Below are 22,583 nucleotides of genomic sequence, written 5' to 3'. Positions count from 1 at the left end.
AGGCAAGAATACTGGAGTGGCTTGCCATGGCCTCCCCTAGGGGATTTTCCCAACCCAGGGATCCAACCTAAATCTCTTACAACTCCTGCATTGGTAGGTGAGTTCTTTACCACTAGGCCCACCCCAAAACCTTTATTAAGTGCCTACTGTATGCCAGACACTTAATTAGCCCCTCTGAACTCAATGATGAGCAAAATGGACATGGTTTCTTCCCTCTGGGAATTTCCAGCTTAGTGGACAAGTTACTTAAACTCCCAACTTCTTAGGTTCTCCGTCTGCAAAACAGGGACAACTGTACCTAGTTTTTGCACAATTGTGAGAGGGTGAAATTGACTAATGCCTAAAAGGTGCTAAACACAGTGCCCAGCACAGACTAAGTGCTCAGTATGTTGGCTACCTCTACAGCAGCTGTTAGTGCTGAGACAGACATCAATCATATAGCCCATCAGAATGAGTAGTTAGGAAATGTGACAGGAAGGATAGGGACCCTGAGTGCCCAGAGGCAGGAGACGGCGGTGGTTAAGAATGAGGACTCTGGAGCAAAATGCCTGGCTTTGAATCTCGGCTCTGCTACTTTCTAGCTGGGTGACTTTGAGCAAATCACTGTCTCAGTGGCTCAGTTTCCTCGTCTTATAAAATGGAGATAATAACGGTCCCCACCTCACAGGGTTGCCGTGAAGACTGAAATGAATGAAAATACAGAGTGTCTATTAAGGCCTGGCACCTAAGCGTCAGCTACCATTTTTACAAATAAATATCACTCCTCCTAAATCTGGAAGTGAGTTCTTGGAGGAGTTGAAGGGGAGGGCAGGAGAGAAGTGGTGGGGGGCAGCGGGCAAGGCCTTGTAGGCCAGGCTGAGGATCGGGGTTTCAGCGGAGGTGAGACGCTGTCAATTCTGCAGTGTGAAGAGATCGCCCACCCAGCTGCTTGGTGGAGACGGACCGGAGTGGGTGAGGGTGGTCCAGGAGCCCTGGGTGCTAGCTGAGGTTCATCCAGCAATGGGAAACCTTCTGAGACTATTTCCCACCTGCGTGAGCAGACAGGGTTCTTGGGATGTTAACCAAGAAACTTGTCAAAGAGCCTGGCAGATGATGGCGTCTCAGGAAATACCTGCTTCCTCCTTCCTTCTCTCCAGATACAGAGCTGGAACCTACTGCAGGAGCACCCCAGCCCTATCCCTGGAGCCCCAGTAGGCCAAACTTCCTTTGTGAAGTTGTCCTGACTCCCTGGCTGGAATGACCCCTGCCTTCCTCTCAGAGCCTCTGTCTCTCTGGGGGCTCTGCAGTGGGCAGGGCGGTGCCTGCTTCCCAGAACCCCCTCCCCCAGCTCTGATGTTCCCATATGAACCCCTCCCCCAGGCTCAGTGGGTGTGGGTGGCCAGGCCACCATGCCTAGCTCTGGGGCAGGGGTCTCGCAGGACCCTAGTTCGGACCATTGGAATTCAGTTCTGTTACTTTATACTGGAGTAACTGAGGAAGTGTGGGCTTGCCAGGTGGCTCAGTGGGTAAAGAATCTGCCTGCAATGCAGGAGATAAAGGAGACGTGAGGTCAGTCCCTGAGTCAGGGAGACCCCCTAGAAGAGGGCATGGCAACCCACTCTAGTATTCCTGCCTGAAGAATCCTCCCCACAGACAGGAGAGCCTCTTGGGCTACAGTCCATGGGGTCACAAAGAGTCAGACACAACTGAAGTGACTGGGCCCACATGCATCCAACTGAGGCAGCAGCCTCCCTTTTAGCTAAGACTACTAAGCTGGTGGTATTTGGCATCACGAATGGGGAGACTGCCTGAAAAGAAAGCCAACACAGAGGAAAGCAGAGCCATGAGACTGAGATTTCTGACATCATCATTTGAACACCTGGATCCAGCCACTGCTGAAGGCATTTATTCCTGGACTCAGCAGATATGGGAACCAGTAAGTGCTCTTACTCATGCTAATACAAACTGGATGTCTGTCATCTGCAACCAATCGAGAAAGAAATTCTCCTCGTTCTACTCTGTGTCATACTTACTTGTCCTGTGGCTCGTCACTCTCATGATGTCATAAGCCCCCCGAGGGTAGCAACGCTGTATTCCCAACAAGCCCAGCACAATGCCTGGGACACCACTGAATATTGAAATCAATGATGCCATACCTTGATATCTAAACAGAGATCTTAAACTTACCCAAGCATGCTCACTGCTGACCTAATTTTCTGACACAGTAACACTCCTCACCTTCCTGGCCGAGGCACTAAGGGCTGTACTCGCTAACCCCACCGTCTCTGCTCTCTGATGGGATTCAAGCTCCATGTGCCTCTCAAGGCCATCATGGCTTGAGGACAGATGTTCACAGACTAACCCAACCCCTCTTTTTCCCAGAGAGCCCATTCCCTGCTCTGGCATAATAAAATAATAATAATTATAACAACAACTACGAGAAAAACATCAAAGTACTGAGTATTTACCATGATCCAGGCACTGCAGTGTGCTTCTTATGTTACTTCATTCCTGTATATTATAATCCACAACCCTAAACCTGGAAAGACTTGGGGCTTCGTCTGTCTTGTATGGTCTAGCACCCCAAGGCCCAAGAGCTGAAGAATACATTAGGCTCCAAGAAAAAATTGTGGAAGAAATTGATCCAGGGTCTCTCTGATATCTACTCTAGTGCATTCTCCTTTAACCATTCTGATTCGGTCAAGAAGAAAGTCTTAGGTCCCTAACATCCATCTGAAAGTGAAAGTGTTAGTTGCTCAGTCGTGTCCAACTCTTTGCGTCCCCATGGACTGAAGCCCACCAGGCTCTTCTGTCCATGGAATTCTTCAAGCAAGAATACTGGAGTGGGTTGCCATTCCCTTCTCCAGGGGATTTTCCCGACCCAGGGATCGAACCTGGGTCTCCCACATTGCAGGCAGATTCTTTACCATCTGAGCCACCAGGGAAGCCCATCCATCTAAGCCCCTCTAATCTCCCAGTTTAACAATGAGACCTCAAGCTCAGAGCCTTGTCCGGCAATGGTTGTTGTTGTTGAGTCGCTAAGTCGTGTCCTACTCTTTACCACCCCATGGGCTGTGGCTGCTAGGCTCCTGTGTCCTCTGCTATCTCCTGGAGATATCTCAGGCAAATGTATCTGGTATCAACAACCTTCTGTTTTCACTGGGCCTTTTTTTTTAAATTTAAATTTATTTATTTTAATTGGAGGCTAATTACTGTACAATATTGTATCGGTTTTGCCATAGATCAACATGAATCTGCCACAGGTGTCCACGTGTTCCCAATCCTGAACCCCCCTCCCGCCTCCCTCCCCGTACCATCCCTCTGGGTCATCCCAGTGCACCAGCCCCAAGCATCCTGCATCCTGCATCGAACCTGGACTGGCGATTTGTTTCTTATATGATATTATACATGTTTCAATGCCATTTTCCCAAATCATCCCACCCTCTCCCTCTCCCACAGAGTCCAAAAGACTGTTCTATACATCTGTGTCTCTTTTGCTGTCTCGCATACAGGGTTATCATTACCATCTTTCTAAATTCCATATATATGTGTTAGTATACTGTATTGGTGTTTTTATTTCTGGCTTACTTTACTCTGTATAATAGGTTCCAGTTTCATCCACCTCATTAGAACTGATTCAAATGTATTCTTTTTAATGGCTGAGTAATACTCCATTGTGTATATGTACCACAGCTTTCTTATCCATTCATCTGCTGATGGACATCTAGGTTGCTTCCATGTCCTGGCTATTATGAACAGTGCTGCAATGAACACTGGGGTACAACATCACTCATTATCAGAGAAATGCAAATCAAAACCACAATGAGGTACCATTTCACGCCAGTCAGAATGGCTGTGATCCAGAAGTCTACAAGCAATAAATGCTGGAGAGGGTGTGGAGAAAAGGAAACCCTCTTACACTGTTGGTGGGAATGCAAACTAGTACAGCCACTATGGAGAACAGTGTGGAGATTCCTTAAAAAACTGGAAATAGAACTGCCTTATGACCCAGCAATCCCACTGCTGGGCATACACACTGAGGAAACCAGAATTGAAAGAGACACGTGTATCACTGGGCTTCTTTTCAAGAGGGATCTTCTGTTAATAAACAAGAGACACTGGCTTTTGCTTTAGGTTCATAGATACACGTAAGTTAAAAAAAAAGAGAGAGAAATTGATTAAAAAATATTGATTAAACAATAGTATTACATGCAACAAGAACTGTGACTGGTAGGTAAATAACAGAAGTTTGTTGAGTACTGTCTTATCACCTAACTAGTCTGGGACATTAGCCAAGTTAAAATCAATAAATGCTATAAATAACTTTATGTTGTTCTTGTCAGATTTCACCTCCAGGGTGATAGGTGGCCTGTGTTTGGAATGTATACACAGCTTGTGTAGAAAGGTTTGAATTAGCTTACAGCTTAAACCAACCCAAACAAGCCAAGTGGAGACCAGGTCCAGGTATGAACTCGGGAAGAGCGGATGCAGTCGGTCATGCTTCAAGAGTCACAGATTATTATCTATAGATTGTCCCTGAACTTGTGGTAACATTCCTGGCAGCAAATGCAGAAACAGTAGATGCTGTGTACAACCATTTCTGTTTTCTTCTAAGAGAAAACATCTGCTCACTTTCAGACACAAATTGCACTTGAGATTTGACTCAGTGTCCTAGGGGATGGATAATGAGAAACCCAGTGTGTGTCTCTACTTATTATTTTGACAAAAGACACATAAATATTGATACTATTTAATATGGTCAATTCTTCTGAGCCTTCCATTCAGTGTTGCAAATGGATGACCCACGGGCTGTATTGGGTTTGCAAAAGTTTTTGTTGATGTTAGCACATGTGTGCATGCTTAGTCACTCAGTCGTGTCCAGTTCTTTGCAACCTCATGGACTGTAGCCCACCAGGCTGCTCTTTCCATGGGGATTCTCCAGGCAAGCATACTGGAGTGGGTTGCCATGCCCTCTTCCAGGGGATCTTCCCTACCCAGGCATTGAACCCAGGTCTCCTGCATTGCAGGAAGATTCTTTATCATCAGAGCCACCAGGGAAGCTGCACAGTATTTTTAAAAATGTATAATTTCCTTTTGTAAATAACAGTTTTGTCGAGATAGAATTCACATACTATATAACTCATCCATTTAAAGTGTAGATTCAGTGGGTTTTAGTATATTCACAGAGTTGTTCATCCATCACCACAATATATTTTAAAACATTTTCATCTCCCCCTGAAAGAAACTGTACCCATCACCACTCACTCCCTACTTCTTCCTCTACCCTACCCCACCTCCAGGCAACCACTGATCTATGTTCTGTCTCTATAGGTTGCCTATTCTGGACATTTCATACAAATGGAACTATATATTATCTGGTATTTTGTGACTGGTCTTTCACTTAGCATAAAGTTTTCATTTTCATGATGCCCAACTTGTCCATATTTCCTTTATTGTTTATGCTTTGGTGTGGTATCTAAGAATTCATTGCCTAACTCAAGGTCATAAAGAATCATTCCTATGATTTATTCTAAGAGTTTTATAGTTTTAGATCTTACTTTGAGGTCTTTGACCCAGTTTGAATTAATTTTTGTGTATGGTGTGAGGTAGGGGTTCAGTTTCATTCTTTCGCATGAGGATACCACTTACACCAACACCAAGACTATTCTTTCCCCTATTTAACTGTCTCAGTGGCCTTAGTGTTTTGTTTTTTTTTTTTAATTTAATTTAAAGAAAACTTATTGGGAGGTGGGAGGGAGGTTTAAAGTGGGAGGGGACATATGTATACTTATGGCTGATTCATGTTGCTGTATGGCAGAAACCAACACAATATTGTAAAGCAATTATCTTCTAATTAAAAATAAATAAATTTTCAGAAATAAAAAAATAAAGAAAACCTCAATAAGTGGAGATATTCATGGATCAGAAGTCTCAATATTGATGTCAGTTAACCTCAAATCAATCTCTAGAATTAATTCAATTTAAATCAAAATCCCAGCAGACATTATGTAGAAATTGACAAGTGATTCCAAACATTACATGGAAAAGTAAAAACACTAAAATAGAAAAAAAAAAAAACTTTTGAAAAAGAACAAAGTTGAAGGCCTTAACTTACTATAAAGTACAGTAATCAAAACAGTGCAATATTGGTGTGATGATAGGCATACTAATAGACGATTAGGCGATGGGACGGAAGAGACTCTAGAAATAGACCTACAAAGGTGCCAAGGTAATTCATGTAGAATGGGTAATCTTTTCAACAAAATATGCTGCAATAATGGATGTCTTTTCTCATTGGAAAGGACTCTGATGCTGGGAGGGATTGGGGGCAGGAGGAGAAGGGGACGACAGAGGATGAGATGGCTGGATGGCAGCACTGACTCGATGGACGTGAGTCTGGGTGAACTCCGGGAGTTGGTGATGGACAGGGAGGCCTGGCGTGCTGCGATTCATGGGGTCGCAAAGAGTCGGACACGACTGAGCGACTGATCTGATCTGAATGGATATCTTTACAAGAAAAAGGAATCTCAACTCCTACTTCACACTAAAGATTGACTTGAAATGGATCTGAGACCTAAATACATGTGCTAAAACTGTAAAACATCCAGAAGAAAGTATAAGAGAAAAATCGGTGCAGTCCTGGGGTAGGCAAAGGACCTTTTGGATAGAACACTAATATTAAGAATGGTAACAGAAAAAAAATTGTCCTTTATTAACTAATTAATTCTTCTGCTTTTCAAAACACTTCCAAGGAAATGTAAGAGTAAGTCACTGGGAGAAAATCCTTGTATGTCTGACAAAGAATGTGTATGCAGAATATGTAAACAACCCCTATAACTCCACAATAAGACAATCCCTCCCCTCCAAAAGGGAAAAAGATTTTTTAAAAACCTTTCATAAAAGAAGATATATGAATGGCTCATAAGGGCCTGAAAAGATGCCTAACATCATTAGTCACTGGGGGAATGCAAATCAAAACCACAGCGGGATACCATTTCCCACCCACTAGAAGGACTGACAGTATCTAGTGTTAGGGAAGATGTGGGGGAATCAGACTCTCCTACATGACTGGTTGGAATGCAAAATGGTACAGTCACTCTGGAAAACTTTGGCAGTTTCTCATAAAGTTAAACAGGCACTGATCATACAACCTTGCAGGGCCCCTCTTATTTGTCCAAGAGAACCAAAAACATAGGCTCACACAATGATGTGCACATATATACTCACAGCAGCCTTGTTCATTAATAATAGCAGCCTTATTCATTAATAACCCCAAACTGGAAACAAGCAACTGTCTACCAACAGGTGAGTGAATAAACTGTTTCATATCCATACAATGCAATACTATTCAGTAATAAAAGGAACCAACTACTGATACCTACCATGACATGGATGGATATTTTTTAAAAAAGCTATTATGCTGAGAAAAAGAAGCTAGACACAAAAAGGGTACATACCATACAATTCTATTTATATGAAGCCCTGGAAAAGACACAACTAATCTACAGTGATAGAAAGCAGAACAGTGATTTTCTGGGCCTGATATGAATAGTGGATCCACCCAAAGTGTAAACCAGGGAGACTTTTGGAGGTGATGCAAGTATTCTATATCTTGAGTGAGATGGTGGTTAATTAGATGTATGCATTTGTAATAATTCATCAAATGCTTGGAGAAGGCAATGGCACCGCACTCCAGTACTCTTGTCTGGAAAATCCCATGGGCGGAGGAGCCTGGTGGGCTGCAGTCCATGGGGTCGCTAAGAGTCAGACACGACTGAGCAACTTCCCTTTCACTTTTCACTTTCATGCACTGGAGAAGGCAATGGCAACCCACTCCAGCGTTTTGCCTGGAGAACCCCAGGGACAGGGGAGCCTGGTGGGCTGCCGTCTATGGGGTCGCACAGAGTCGGACACGACTGAAGCAATTTAGCAGCAGCAGCAGCATCAAATGCTATACTTGAAACGGAAGTATTTTGTCTGTAAATTACATCTAAATAAAGTTTTAACAAAACATTTAAATCCATGCCATCTCAGAATTATGCAAGTTCACATTTTTAAAAAATAAAGATTTTCTTCAACTTTTAAAAAATCAGAAAGATTTGATAATTGTCCCCACATGGCAATTTCTTCTAGAAAAACCCTCCTTAGCCTGTGCTCCCCAGTTCACTCCAATTCTCCCCATTTTTCTATTTTCTTATATTCAGCTCAGCTCACTTCACTCTTTTTTTAATTCCCTGCCTTGGCTTATGTGGACATCTGACTCTGTGACCCCTATAAATTGTAGGTCAGATGCTATCATTAAAATCCCCTGTACTTAATTTTTCAGCAAAACCTCAATTATCCAAGATTATCAGGGAATAAGAGTTCTGGGTAGCCGGATTTTTATAGTTAATTGAAGGTTAACCTGAAAATGGACTGGACTCTGGATATTGAAAAAATCTTTCATGTTTCTGCCTCTTTAGCTCCAGGGCATGACTGACTCTTTTGTTCTTGAGGACTTAGCCAGGTCAGAGCAATTGATGGGGCTTACTGTACCAGGCTGGAGAGGGTGAAGGAGAGTTTTAGGGGGGCAGTTGGAATTGCTCCAAGGACCAGGACAGGACATTCCCTGGATGTCATTTTTGTTCATAAATGCAAATGTGCCCATTCCAGACACCTAGATTTTGGCCTCTAAATACCATTCTCGACTAAAATGAACCAAGGCTTCTTACAAAAACTGCTGATACGAGTTTTGATGCAAGAAATGTACAAGATGAGCCTGAGATCTCTTACCGTACCAGAAAACAAAGGAAGCTATCAAGGACGACTTGCTGCTGCTTAGTCGCCAAGCTGTGTCCATTCTTTTGTGACCCTGTGGGCTGTAGCCCGCCAGGCTCCTCTGTCTATGGGATTCTCCAGGCAAGAATACTGGTGTGGGTTCCCATTTCCTTCTCCAGGGGATCTTCCCGACCCAGGGATCAAACCCACGTCTCCTGAATTGGCAGGTGAACTTTTTACTACTGAGCCATCAGGGAAACCCCATCAAAGACTACTCGGGCAGGTCAAAGGACTCCTTGAAGGGATTTTTACTGGCAAAGATGGGACAATTTGAACATCTTTAAAAAGAAAGTATGGGGTTAATTGAAATATATATTAAATGCATAAAAACCCATGAGTTCATAATAATACTGAAAAAAAGAGGGAGTAAGTAGAACATTAATGTTATTTATAAATGTCATTAATAAATGGGTCTCCTACAGGTTGTTGTACCTACATTAGGGGCACTAACAGATATTATATGTTCAATTAATTCCTTAATTTTCTACAAGGATCTGTAAAGTTGAAAACCCAGCCTGTTTCAGTATGGTTCTCAGGCTCAGAATACTTTTTATGTCTTCAATGCATGCATGCATACTAAGTCGCTTCAGTCGTGTCCAGCTCTGTGTGACCCCGTAGACGGCAACCCACTAGGCTCCTCTGTCCACAGGATTCTCTAGGCAAGAATACTGGAGTGGGTTGCCATTTCCTTCTCCAATGTTTTCAAAGAGTTAAAAAAAAAAAAAAGAACACGCAGTGTCTGTGGCCCACAAGGCCTTAACTATTAACTATATCTGGCCCTTTACAGAAAAAAATTTGTCAAAACCTGATTTACTGTGTCCTATATGTTTGCATTAAATAAGAAGCAATCCTTAAACTGGGTTTTCATGTAAGGATTTGTAAGTTTGATTTCATTATTTGTCCCCCAAATACCTGCTAATTCAATGTTTCCCAAATGTCAATCATTTGCATACCACCTGAACGGATTTCACGAAATCCCTATAGCACTTGTATCATTAGTCACTTAATACATAACATCATCTGAATTCACCTTTTTTCCTTGAAAAAATTCACCCTCATCCTAAGCAACACTATGCCTGTTGATGTTTGATATGCTAAAGGGTTCTTCTCAAAAGATTGGCTTCTCTGGTGGCTCAGATGGTAAAGCGTCTGCCTGCAATGCGGGAGACCCAGGTTTGATCCCTGGGTTGGGACGATCCCCTGGAGAAGGAAATGGCAATCCACTCCAGTATTCTTGCCTGGAGAATCCCATGGATGGAGGAGCCTGGTAGGCTACAGTCCATGTGGTCGCAAAGAGTCAGACACAACTGAGCGACTTCACTTTCACTCTAAAGATTAAAACCATCTTCCTTAAGACTCTGGAGGAAATGCTCTGTTGACTGTTTTCTGCTCACTTGAAGCACACCCTCTCTCTCAAGCACTTCCTCCTGTGTCTTTCAGGTATGTTGGGGTAGCCAGAATTATGCCCATTTCACAGAGAAGGTAGCCAGAGTACAGAGGCACTTATGGTCACAGTGAGTCAGGCAGATCTGGAAGTAGAAGCTCGGTCACCTGCCTTCCAGGCACCTCTCACCACACGCTTGATGGGAGCTCTTGCTTCTGTTCTGGTGGGTGCTGGGAAAGTCTGCAGTGTAGCAATGGGCTGTCTCCTCTGTGTGCACTTATGAACCTCCTTCACCCAAGGCTGTAGTTCACAGGCCTCTAGGGGTCCTTCCATAAAGCCAAATAAAGCAGTGTGGTTGATAAGATAAAACCTTAGAACAGTGGGTGGGATGGGGTGGGGGGAGCTGTGGGTGGGGTGGGGGTAGAAAAGAGGGAAGGGTAAGAGAGGGGAAGAGGATTAACAGGAACAAACTACTAGATATAAAATAGATAAGATACAAGGATGGGAACATAGCCAATATTTTATAATAGCTTTATATGAAGTATAATCTATAAAAATATTGAATCACTATGCTGTATACTTGAACCTAGTCTAATAATGTAAGTCGACTGTACTTCAATAAAAAAAAAATGTGGCCCCTCCAGTCCTCCAGGAGAGAAGGATGCAATGGTCCTATTTGAGCTGCTCAGAGATGGGGAATGCTGCCAAGGTCTATCATTAAGTGAGAGATAAGAAAGGAAAGAACCATATATAAATCAGGGCTGCATTTGTGTAGAAGAAAGAGAACTAGCATAGAGATATTTAGTTGTGTGCGCGCAACCCACCTCCAAGGGGACACGCAACAAAGTCCTGACATAAACTGCCTTCAAGAAGGGGAACTGGGGGCTTCCCTGGTGGTCCAGTGGTTAAGAAATTGTCTTGCAACGTAGGGGACACCAGATCAACCCCTGGTCTGGGAAGATCCCACATGCCCTAGGGCACCTAAGCCCGAGGGCCACAATTACTGAGCCCACGTGCAGCAACTACTGAAGCCTGTGGGCTCTAGAGTCCAGGCTCTGCTACAAGAGAGGCCCCAGCAATGAGAGGCCTGCACACCGCAAGCTGAGGGTAGCTCCCACTCTCCACAACTAGATGAAGCCCGCACATGGCAAGGAAGACCAGCACAATTAAAACTAAATAAATTAATTACTTAAAAAAAGAAAAGAAGGGGAACTGCATGGTTGGGGGCACAGGCAGGGAGGGAGGTTTTTAAAAATGGACACAGCAGGGGAAGGTGAGGGTGGGATTGATTGAGAAAGTAGCATTGACATATATACACTATCCTGTGTGAAATAGTTAGTGGGGAGTTGCTAACACAGGGAGCCCAGTCTGGAATTCTGGGATGATCTAGAGGGGTGGGGTGGGGGAAGGGGGAGGAGGCTCAGCAGGGAAGGGATATATATATATATATATATATATATATATATATATATATATATGTATGTGTATGATTATGACTGATTCGAGTTGTACAGCAGAAATCAACACAAAATTGTAAAGCAACTTTCCACCATTAAAAATAAATAAAATTAAATAAATTTGAGTTACTTCTTTGGCACCTTTTATAAAACTCAACATTCAAAAAACTAAGATCATGGCATCCAGTCCCATCACTTCATGACAAATGATGGGGAAACAATGTAAACAGTGACAGACTTTATTTTCTTGGGCTCCAAAATCACTGCAGATAGTTACTGCAGCCATGAAATTAAAAGATGCTTGCTCCTTGGAAGAAAAGCCATGAACAACCTAGACAGCACATTAAAAAGCAGAGACATTACTTTGACAACAAAGGTTCGTTGGCAAATGGTTTTTCCGGTAGTCATGTATGGATATGAGAGTTGGACTACAAAGAAAGCTGAGCACTGAAGAATTGATGCTTTTGAACTGTGGTGTTGGAGAAGGCTCTTGAGAGTCCCTTGGACTGCAAGGAGATCAAACGTGTCAATCCTACAGGAAATCAGTCCTGAATATTCATTGGAAGGACTGATGCGGAAGCTGAAGCTCCAATACTTTGGCCACCTGATGTGAAGAACTGACTCATTGGGAAAGACCCTGAAGCTGGACGAGACTGAAGGCAGAAGCAGAAGGGGATGACAGAGGATGAGAGGGTTGGATGGCATCACTGACTCTATGGACATGAGTTTGAGCAAGCTCAGGGAGTTGGTGATGGACAGGGAAGCCTGGTGTGCTGCAGTCCATGGGATCACAAAGAGTTGGACACGACTGAGCGACTGAACTGAACTAAACTGATATTTTGGATCATATCAACGTCTAATCTGTTCATTTATTCAGTCAGGAAATATTTATTAAGCACCTACTATGTGCTTAGCACTGTTCTAGGCATCCAGAATCCATCAGTAAACAAACAGTAAGAAACCCCTAACTTTGTGTACCCTACATGCTCCCAGGAGGGAGAAAAAAAATTTAAAGAAGCAATTTTAAAATTTATGCTAATTGGAGATAAGCATAAAAAAAAAAGTCAATATGGCACCACTGCATTCACAAAGATGTAAGTGTTTCATAATACCAGGTATTGACTAAGCCTACAGGCCGATGGGGTCTAAGCTGGCGCAGTCACTAGCGAGTAGGCTGGCAGTCTCTATTACATTTAAAATGTGATAGCCAGGACATACCAGTTGCACTTCCTGTGTAGGTGTCTCTATGTGCTTATATGCATGGGTGCTCACGTGCGTGTGTGCATGTGTGTGCATGCATGCACATACACACACGAAGGACAGCAATTGCAACACTGTAATACCCTCAAACTAGAAACAACCTAACCTCCAGAGTGAAAAGCTGCTGGAGGGTGGATGGGGTGCCAGCTGCTGACCACAAGAGCTATGGGAGCAAAACAAGAAAGAACAGGCTTATTACGGGATTTGGGTGCAGAAAAAGGCTGGACTAGAGCAGTTCTGACAGGTGTGCCTGGAGTGAGTGCTTCAGGTGAGCTGAAGTGTTGACGTTCTTGGTCTTTGGATGATGCGTCTGGCCCGGAGCTGCAGGAGTATCCACCCCCATCACCAGCGGGCAGAAGACGCCCCGGCCCTTTACCTTTGTGCTGGATACAAACGTGTTCATTCTCTATGTTCCATGAGAAGTTGGAAGGCCCTGATTTAGAAGCACTTTCATGTTCATTCTAGCCCTGAAATGCTAAGAATTTATGGTTCTGTTGTGCTGAGGTCACGTCTGAGTCCTCGATCTCCTCTGCTATGGTGTTGAGGCAGTGACCACACTCCCGCACCCTGTGGACATGTCCTTTGGGGGGGTCGCTCCCCCCACACTTTGGGGAGGTGTCTCGGGTGGTGTGGGGGGTGCTGTAGGTGTCCCACTGCTTCACTCCATGGTGGGGTGACGGTGGAGTCACCCTCTCATCCTACAGGGCAGGGGAATGACATTTTCCCACCCACAACACTGATGAGAAAACCCTGGGGCTTTGACAGGCTACCAATTGCCCAGTGTTAAGGACCCAGAAGGGGCTTACTTTCTCATCAGGGTCAGAAGCGGGAGGGCTCGAGAGTCAGGCCCCACTTAGGGTCTGGCTCTATTACTTCCTCCAGTGGGCAGGGGCTCAATGAATGGCAACAAGAGGTTGGCCTTTCAGAGTCTTAGTTTTCTCATCTGTGAGTGAAAGTATCAGTCGCTCAGTTGTGCCTGACTCTTTGCAATCCCATGGACTGTAGCCCCCAGGCTCCTCTATCCATGGAATTCTCCAGGCAAGAATACTGGAGTGGGTTGCCATTCCCTTCTCCAGGGGATCTTCCCAACTCAGGGATCAAACCTGGGTCTCCTGCAGTGCAGGCAGATTCTTTACTGTCTGAGTCGCCAGGGAAACCTATTTCTCGTCCGTTAAGTGGGGATAATAGTACTTGTGCTTTCTAGATTGTTGTCAGGATTCAATGAGATAATATGTGGGAAGCACTTTGCACAGTGCCTGCACATAAGAAGTCTTGATAAATGGTAAATGCCATTATTATTATTTTATGCAAGGAGTGGGAGGAAGAAGTGGCAACCCACTCCAGTATTCTTGTCAAGAGAATTCCTGGAGTTCTTGACAAGAACTCCTCTTGTCAAGAGGAGCCTGGTGGGCTACTGTCCATAGGATTGCACACAGTCAGACATGACTGAAGCAACTTAGCATGCATGCATGCATTGGTTAAGGAAATGGCAACCCATTCCAGTGTTCTTGCCTGGAGAATCCCAGGGACAGAGGAGCCTGGTACGCTGCCATCTACGGGGTCGCACAGAGTCAGACATGACTGAAGCAACTTAGCAGCAGCAGCAGCAGCATGCAAGGAGCTAAATTATTCAGAATTAACCAGAGTATTCAGCCTGAGTTGTTGAGACTGTCTTTTGTAGGGAAATGGCCAGCCTAGAAGGGGCTCCCAGGCTCTGCTTCCTGTGGGACTGAGTCCTTTCCTGACAGGGAAATCCCACGGTCCCCAAGGTCTCTACTGATCCCCAAAGACCCTGTAGTTGGCAGCGGGTTTTCCCAGACAATTCCTACGAACAGCTGCACCTAAACCCAGGCTGCCTGGCACTGGCAGCCATGCACACAGCTCGTGTACACAGACAGTGAATACTGGCCACTGAGACCACTTTCTATGCTTGTCCCATATTAAAAAAGATCCATGGAGCTGGGGGTCCCTTCCTGAAATAGAGCCTTCATCTCCTCAGCAGGTGCTAGTCCTGGTATGCCTCTCTGAGGGACAATGGGAAATCTGAGGGATCAAAAACATCTCTGTGTGGTACTTCCCTGGTGGCACAGTGGATAAGAATCTGCCTGCCAATGCAGGGAACACGGGTTTGATCCCTGATCTGGGAAGATTCCACATGCTGCAGAGCAACTGAGCCCGTGCACCACAACTACTGAGCATGTGCGCCTAGAGCCTGTGCTCTGCCACAAGAGAAGCCACAGCAAAGAGAAGCCGACACACTGCAATGAAGAGTAGCCCCTGTTCCCCACAACTAGAGAAAGTCTGCACAAAGCAATAAAGATCTCACATGGAAAAAATTAATTAAAAAAAAACACAACAGCTCCTTAAAAAGAAAAAAAAATCTCTGTGCTTCTGACGCTGAACTTATGGGCTACCCTTAATTCACACCCGTGGTGGTGGAGATTCATCCTATCCCTCTGCATGGCCATGGCCAACCCCCAGGGATGCGGTGGCAAGGCAGAACCCAGACCTGGAGCCCAGCATCCCTTCCTCCTGTACTAGCTCTAAGCTATCCTGGGAAAGAAGTGGCAAGGGGGTCCCTGCTGCATCATGCTTGGGGTCAGGGGACCCCCACCCCATGCACCTCCCTCCCTGCACCTTCTTTAAAAACCTGGGACATCCTGCAATGACTCAGGTGTCAGCATTCTCTCTCTGTCCCCAGGCGAAATCAACCCATCTTTCTGGAAGAGGCCAATTAAAACAGGACTTTGGCATCTGGGGTGTTGGGAAGGGAAGGGAGCCCGTTAAGTACTGAACGCAGCCCAGGAGGAGCAGGGACAGAGCAATGACCCTGACAGAGCCAGAGTGGCAAAGTGTATGGTCAGAGGCTGCTGTCTTCTTCACTCCAACCCCACACCAGGCTCCATCATGCCTACCTCCTAGTTCAAAGCAGCCCTGCTGTGCCAGTCTGGCTGGTCCTGGGCTGAAGATGAGTAATCATGTCAGATTAGCCCTCAGAGCTGGTGAAGAACACTGGCCACACCTTGCAGGGATCAGGGTCCTTAGAAAACCTGGTCTGGTCTCCAGATGTGAATCCATGATTGAGGTCCCCCACCCCAGCCAGCTCTATGGAGGTTCCAGAGCACAGCAGACCTCACTGTGCAGAGCTCAGCATGACCACACACCCTTGCCCCTCAGGGACTATGTGAAAAGCAGGTTGCAGGATCCAAAAGCAAGAAGGGCATTTGGGAGGAAACACTTATTCAATGGTTCAGGGTGGACTGATACTCCTGATGGAAACGAGGCATCTATGGCCTCAAGAATGGCTGCTGATACCTGCTTTTCTCCCTAACCACCGGGGGAGCGAGCAAGATTCAACAGCTCGGGCCTGTTCACGTTGGAGGATGTGTTAAGAGTCGTTGAAGTCCAGCCCATGCTCCATGTGCCCAATTGTGAGCCCCTAGGAGCTGCATCTTTCAGTGTCTGATCTTTTTGCTTTTTCATACTATTTGCGGGGTTCTCAAGGCAAGAATACTGAAGTGGTTTGCCATTCCATTCTCCAGTGGACCACATTTTGTCTAAACTCTCCACCATGACCTGTCCGTCTTGGGTGGCCCTACAAGGCATGGCTCATAGTTTCACTGAGTTAGACAAGGCTGTGGTCCATATAATTAGATTGGTTAATTTTCTGTGACTGTAGTTTTCAATCTGTCTGCCCTCTGATGGAGAAGGCGTAAGAGGCTTATGGAAGCTTCCTGATGGGAGAGACTGACTGAGGGGGAAATTGGGTCTTGTTCTGATGGGCGGGACCCTGCTCAGTAAATCTTTAATCCAATTTTCTGTTGATGGGTGGAGCTGTGTTCCCTCCCTTCTATTTACCTGGGGCCAAACTATGGTGGAGGTAATGAAGACAATGGTGCCATACATATGGACGAGACTGGTGATGGAAGCAAGGTCTGATGCTGCAAAGAGCAATATTGCAGAGGAATCTGGAATGTAAGGTCCATGAATCAAGGCCAATTGGAAGTGGTCACACAGGAGATGGAAAGAATGACATTTTAGGAATCAGTGAACTAAAATGGACTGGAATGGGTGAATTTAACTCAGATGGCCATTATATCTACTACTGTGGGCAAGAATCCCTTAGAAGAAATGGAATAGCCATCACAGAGTCTGAAATGCAGCACTTGGATGCAGTCTAAAAAATGACAGAATGATCTCTATTCAAGGCAAACCATTCAATATCATGGTAATCCAAGTCTATGCCCCAACCAGTAATGCTGAAGAAGCTGAACGGTTCTAAGAAGATCTACAAGACCTTCTAGAACTAACACCCAAAAAAGATGTTCTTTTCATTATAGGGGACTGGAATGCAAAAGTAGGAAGTCAAGAAACACCTGGAGTAACAGGCAGATTTGGCCTTGGAGGATAGAATGAAACAGGGCAAAGGCTAATAGAGTTTTGCCAAGAGAACGCACTGGTCATAGCAAATACCCTTCCAACAACACAAGAGAAGACTCTACACATGGACATCACCAGATGGTCAACACTGAAATCAGACTGATTATATTCTTTGCAGCCAAAGATGGAGAAGCTCTCTATACAGTCAGCAAAAACAAGACTGGGAGCTGACTGTGGCCCAGATCATGAACTCCATATTGCAAAATTCAGACTTAAATTGAAGAAAGTAGGGAAAACCACTAAACCATTCAGGTATGACCTAAATCAAATCCCTTATGATTATACAGTGGAAGTGAGTAATAGATTTAAGGGACTAGATCTGATAGACAGAGTGCCTGATGAATTATGGACGGAGGTTAGTGACATTGTATAGGAGGCAGGGAGCAAGACCATACCCAAGAAAAAGAAATGCAAAAAAGCAAAATGGCTGTCTAAGGAGGCCTTACAAATAGCTGCGAAAAGAAGAGAAGTGAAAAGCAAAGGAGAAAAGGAAAGATATACCCATTTGAATGCAGAGTTCCAACAAATAGCAAGGAGAGGTAAGAAAGCCTTGCTCGGTGATCAGTGCAAAGAAATAGAGGGAAATAATAGAATGGGAAAGACTAGAGACCTCATCAAGAAAATTAGAGATACCAAGGGAACATTTCATGCAAAGATGGGCTCAATAAAGGACAGGAATGGTATGGACATAACAGAAGCAGAAGATATTAAGAAGAGGTGGAAAGAATACACAGAAGAACTGTACAAAAAAGATCTTCACAATCCAGATAATCATGATGGTGTGATCACTCACCTAGAGCCAGACATCCTGGAATGTAAAGTCAAGTGGGCCTTAGAAAGTATCACTATGAACAAAGTTAGTGGAGGTGATGGAATTCCAGTTGAACTATTTCAAATCCTAAAAGATGATGCTGCACTCAATATGCCAGCAAATTTGGAAAACTCAGCAGACTGAAAAAGGTCAATTTTTATTCCAATCCTAAAGAAAGGCAAGGCCAAAGAATGCTCAAACTACCACACAATTGCACTGATCTCACATGCTAGTAAAGTAATGCTCAAAATTCTCCAAGCCAGGCTTCAACAGTACATGAACTGTGAACTTACAGATGTTCAAGCTGGTTTTAGAAAAGGCAGAGGAACCACAGATCAAATTGCCAACATCCGCTGGATCATGAAAAAAGCAAGAGAGTTCCAGAAAAACATCTATTTCTGCTTTTTTGACTATGCCAAAGCCTTTGACTGTGTGGATCACAATAAACTGTGGAAAATTCTGAAAGAGATAGGAATACCAGACCTCCTGACCTGCCTCTTGAGAAATCTGTATGCAGGTCAGGAAGCAACAGTTAGAACTGGACATGGAACAACAGACTGATTCCAAAAAGGAAAAGGAATACATCAAGACTGTATATTGTCACCCTGCTTATTTAACTTATATGTAGAGTACATCATGAGAAACACTGGGCTGGACAAAGCACAAGCTGGAATCAAGATTGCCGGGAGAAATATCAATAACCTCAGATATGCAGATGACACCACCCTTATGGCAGAAAGTGAAGAAGAACTAAAGAGCCTCTTGATGAAAGTGAAAGTGGAGAGTGAAAAAGTTGGCTTAAAGCTCAACATTCAGAACACGAAGATCATGGCATCCGGTCCCATCACTTCATGGGAAATAGATGGGGAAACAGTGGAAACAGTGTCAGACTTTATTTTCTGGGGGCTCCCAAATCACTGCAGATGGTGACTGCAGTCATGAAATTAAAAGACACTTACTCCTTGGAAGTAAAGTTATGGCCAACCTAGACAGCATGTTAAAAACAGAGACATTACTTTGCCAACAAAGATCCATCTAGTCAAGGCTATGGTTTTTCCAGTAGTCATGTATGGATGTGAGAGTTGGACTGTGAAGAAGGCTGAGTGCCGAAGAATTGATGCTTTTGAACTGTGGTGTTGGAGAAGACTTTTGAGAGTCCCTTGGACTGCAAGGAGATACAACCAGTCCATCCTAACAGAAATCAGTCCTGAATATTCACTGGAAGGACTGATGTTGAAGCTGAAACTCCAATCCTTTGGCCACCTGATGTGAAGAGCTGACTCATTTGAAAAGACCCTGATGCTGGGAAAGATTGAAGGCAGGAGGAGAAGGGGACAACAGAGGATGAGATGGTTGGATGGCATCACCAACTCAACGGACATGAGTTTGAGTAAACTCCAGGAGGTGGTGATGGACAGGGCGTCCTGGCTTGCTGCAATCCATGGAGTTGCAAAGAGTTGGACATGACTGTGTGACTGAACTGAACTGAACTGAAGGAGCTTCATCTGGGCAGAGGGGCACTTTTTACTAATTTACTTGGAGGCATCACATGAGCTCAAAGGGGAGGTCCTGCCAAACATCAGCTTCTGCCCAGAGCCACAGTCATCACCCTTTGGCTGAGCTTGGCCATGCATGTTTTCAGACTTCCCTGGTGGCTCAGACGTTTACGCGTCTGCCTACAATGTGGTAGACCCAGGTTCGATCCCCAGATCAGGAAGATCTCCTGGAGAAGGAAATGGCAACCCACTCTAGTATTCTTTGCTGGAAAATCCCATGGAGAGAGGAACCTGGTAGGCTACAGTCCATGGGGTCCCAGAGTCAGACACACCTGAGCGACTTCACTTTCACTTTGGCCATATTTTCAAAAGAAGGGTCTCTGATACACTGGCTGGAATGTGAGGGTGAATTTCCTCCAATACAGGGAAAAATCTAATAAAGAGAGAGTTTTCAGTTAAGTACTCACAACTCCCCATATAGTAGAGCAGCTCAGGACTTACGTGCTGAAGCCAAGCTCTGGGTTTGAATCCAGGTGTGCTGTGCAACCTAGGGCAAGCTACATGGTGTCCCTGTGCCTCCATTCCCTCATCTGAATACCAGGGACAATATTACACCTACCTCTGAGGGTGCTTAGAACAATGCCTGGTTCACAGCAATATAATGATATTAAGCACATCAGCACTTAATAGCTTTATTCAAGGATCTATGCAAGTGAAAAAAAAAAAGATTGTTTTCCAAATACGAAAAGAAAATTGCAGCATTTAACACAAATGGAATGGTTAAACAAATGTTTGCAACATGGAGGTCAATTAGGGAAATGCCATTCAACTCTTAGGTGAAAGTGAAACAGCTCAGTCGTGTCTGACTCTTTGCATCCCCATGGACTATAGCCTACCAGACTCCTCAGTCCATGGAATTTTCCAGGCAAGAATATTGGAGTGGGTTGCCATTTCCTTCTCCAGGGGATCTTCCCCTTAGGTAGTGATATGCAAATAATATGGGAACTTTTTTTTGATAGTGAAAGAAATAAGAATCACAAAAGAAAATGACCACATGGATGAGGAACCTTGGTCTCCACTTATTCTTTAAGTTTTGGTACATCCTGAGGGCACAGACAGGGGACCCCCCTCTCCTGGTGATGATCTACTACCTACTTCCTGCTGCTGCTGCTGCTGCTAAGTCGCGTCAGTCGTGTCCAACTCTGTGCAACCCCATAGACGGCAGCCCACCAGGCTCCCCAATCCCTGGGATTCTCCAGGCAAGAACACTGGAGTAGGTTGCCATTTCCTTCTCCAACGCATGAAAGTGAAAAGTGAAAGTGAAGTCGCTCAGTCGTGTCTGACTCTTAGCGACCCCATGGACTGCAGCCTACCAGGCTCGTCTGTCCATGGGATTTCCCAGGCAAGAGTACTGGAGTGGGGTGCCATTGCCTTCTCCACCTACTTCCTAGGAGTCACTAATACTAACCCTAGCCAAGAGCTTAGAATCAAAAGCCTAGAACCACTCTATGAAGAAAAAAAATAAAACCACATACATAAATAGGATCATCAACAATAGTTGGGAAGCGTCTTGGATCATATTAATCATATTAATATTAATTATATAATTAATATTAATCATATTAATCCTCCAACATATTAATATGAAGAATATCTCAATACACAAATCTTTTAAAAAATCTCCCTTCAAAGATAAACGCTCAAGTCATGGCATGATGAAACCAGAGCCCACAGTTCTGAGGCATTTACCACAATCTTGCAGGACAGGACTACCACGTTCAAAAGTGACTGGACCAGATCAGCTTCCAGGGTGTAGGAACTCAGATGATGCATCTGTGCTAACTGCCTGTTTCCAGCACCTTCTGGACTCTTAACCCAAATCACACTGGAAGGGTGAAGAAGCTCCAATAAGCTGCCTCTGAAGACAGGCTTCTTGCGGCAAAGGCAGGTCAAAGACTGGAGCTGAAGACGCTGACTGTCTTTTTGTTGACTGTCAGTCCAGGACTGATAATTGGGTACACAAGGGTCAACCTTGGGTGCTGAGCTGCAACTGGGTACCAATTCTACTTTCATCAACTTAATAGCTTTCTTTACATTGACTCACTCTTGTTTTCACTTAAACACCTACTTCAGCTCTGTCCTAAGCAAGAATGTCCACAAAATCACAAGCTTGATGTTACTAATTACATATTAATATGTTTCCAAATACACCTCAACATAAATAATTACTAATGAGATGAAAGACATTTGTGTACCATCTAAAAACCATTTCCACATGCCACGCTACATCGGGAAACAGATTCAGCAAAGATCTTCCTTTGTCTCACAAACTCACCAGATGAGATAAAATACCTTGGTACTTACAACTCCAAGAAAACCTGCCATACTGACCCCTTGACCCTGAGCTGCTGCAAACATCGGGGTTCTTACGAAAACCCATTCTGTAGGTTTCTCTGCTCCTGGGTGTAGGATTATATCAGCCTCTATCCTAGGAGTTGCCTGACACACGTCCTGCCACCGCAGCCAGAAGAGCCCAAAGTCCAAGGCAGCAGATGTGGCTTCAGCTGCCAGAAAACACATGTTCTTTTTGTATGAACTTTAAAGGAGAAATGTGCATTCATGTGGGCTTCAGCCTATATGATAAATCCTGGAGGACCCATCTTGTCTTGAGGTCAGAGTACTCCTGGTTTGTCATTTCCTTGTCCATCTGTTGACCAAGTACCACAGGTGGTTTTGAAAGGTGACCACACCTTGTGGCTATTCAACCCTCACTGCCTGGCTTCCCCACATGGATACAGATGCTCAGGGCAAGAAAATATAAATGTACAGCAGGAGTAGAAGGGTGAGGCAAACTATGACAGAGGCACATGAGAGAATATTGGGGAAGGTTAGTTATTTTTGTTTTCTTTAAAAAAAAAAACGATCAATTTCTAAGTATC

Source organism: Bos taurus, chromosome 25 (assembly GCF_002263795.3).
Source record: "Bos taurus isolate L1 Dominette 01449 registration number 42190680 breed Hereford chromosome 25, ARS-UCD2.0, whole genome shotgun sequence".
NCBI classification, from domain to species: Eukaryota; Metazoa; Chordata; class Mammalia; order Artiodactyla; family Bovidae; genus Bos; species Bos taurus.
This window is presented reverse-complemented; position numbering follows the sequence as displayed.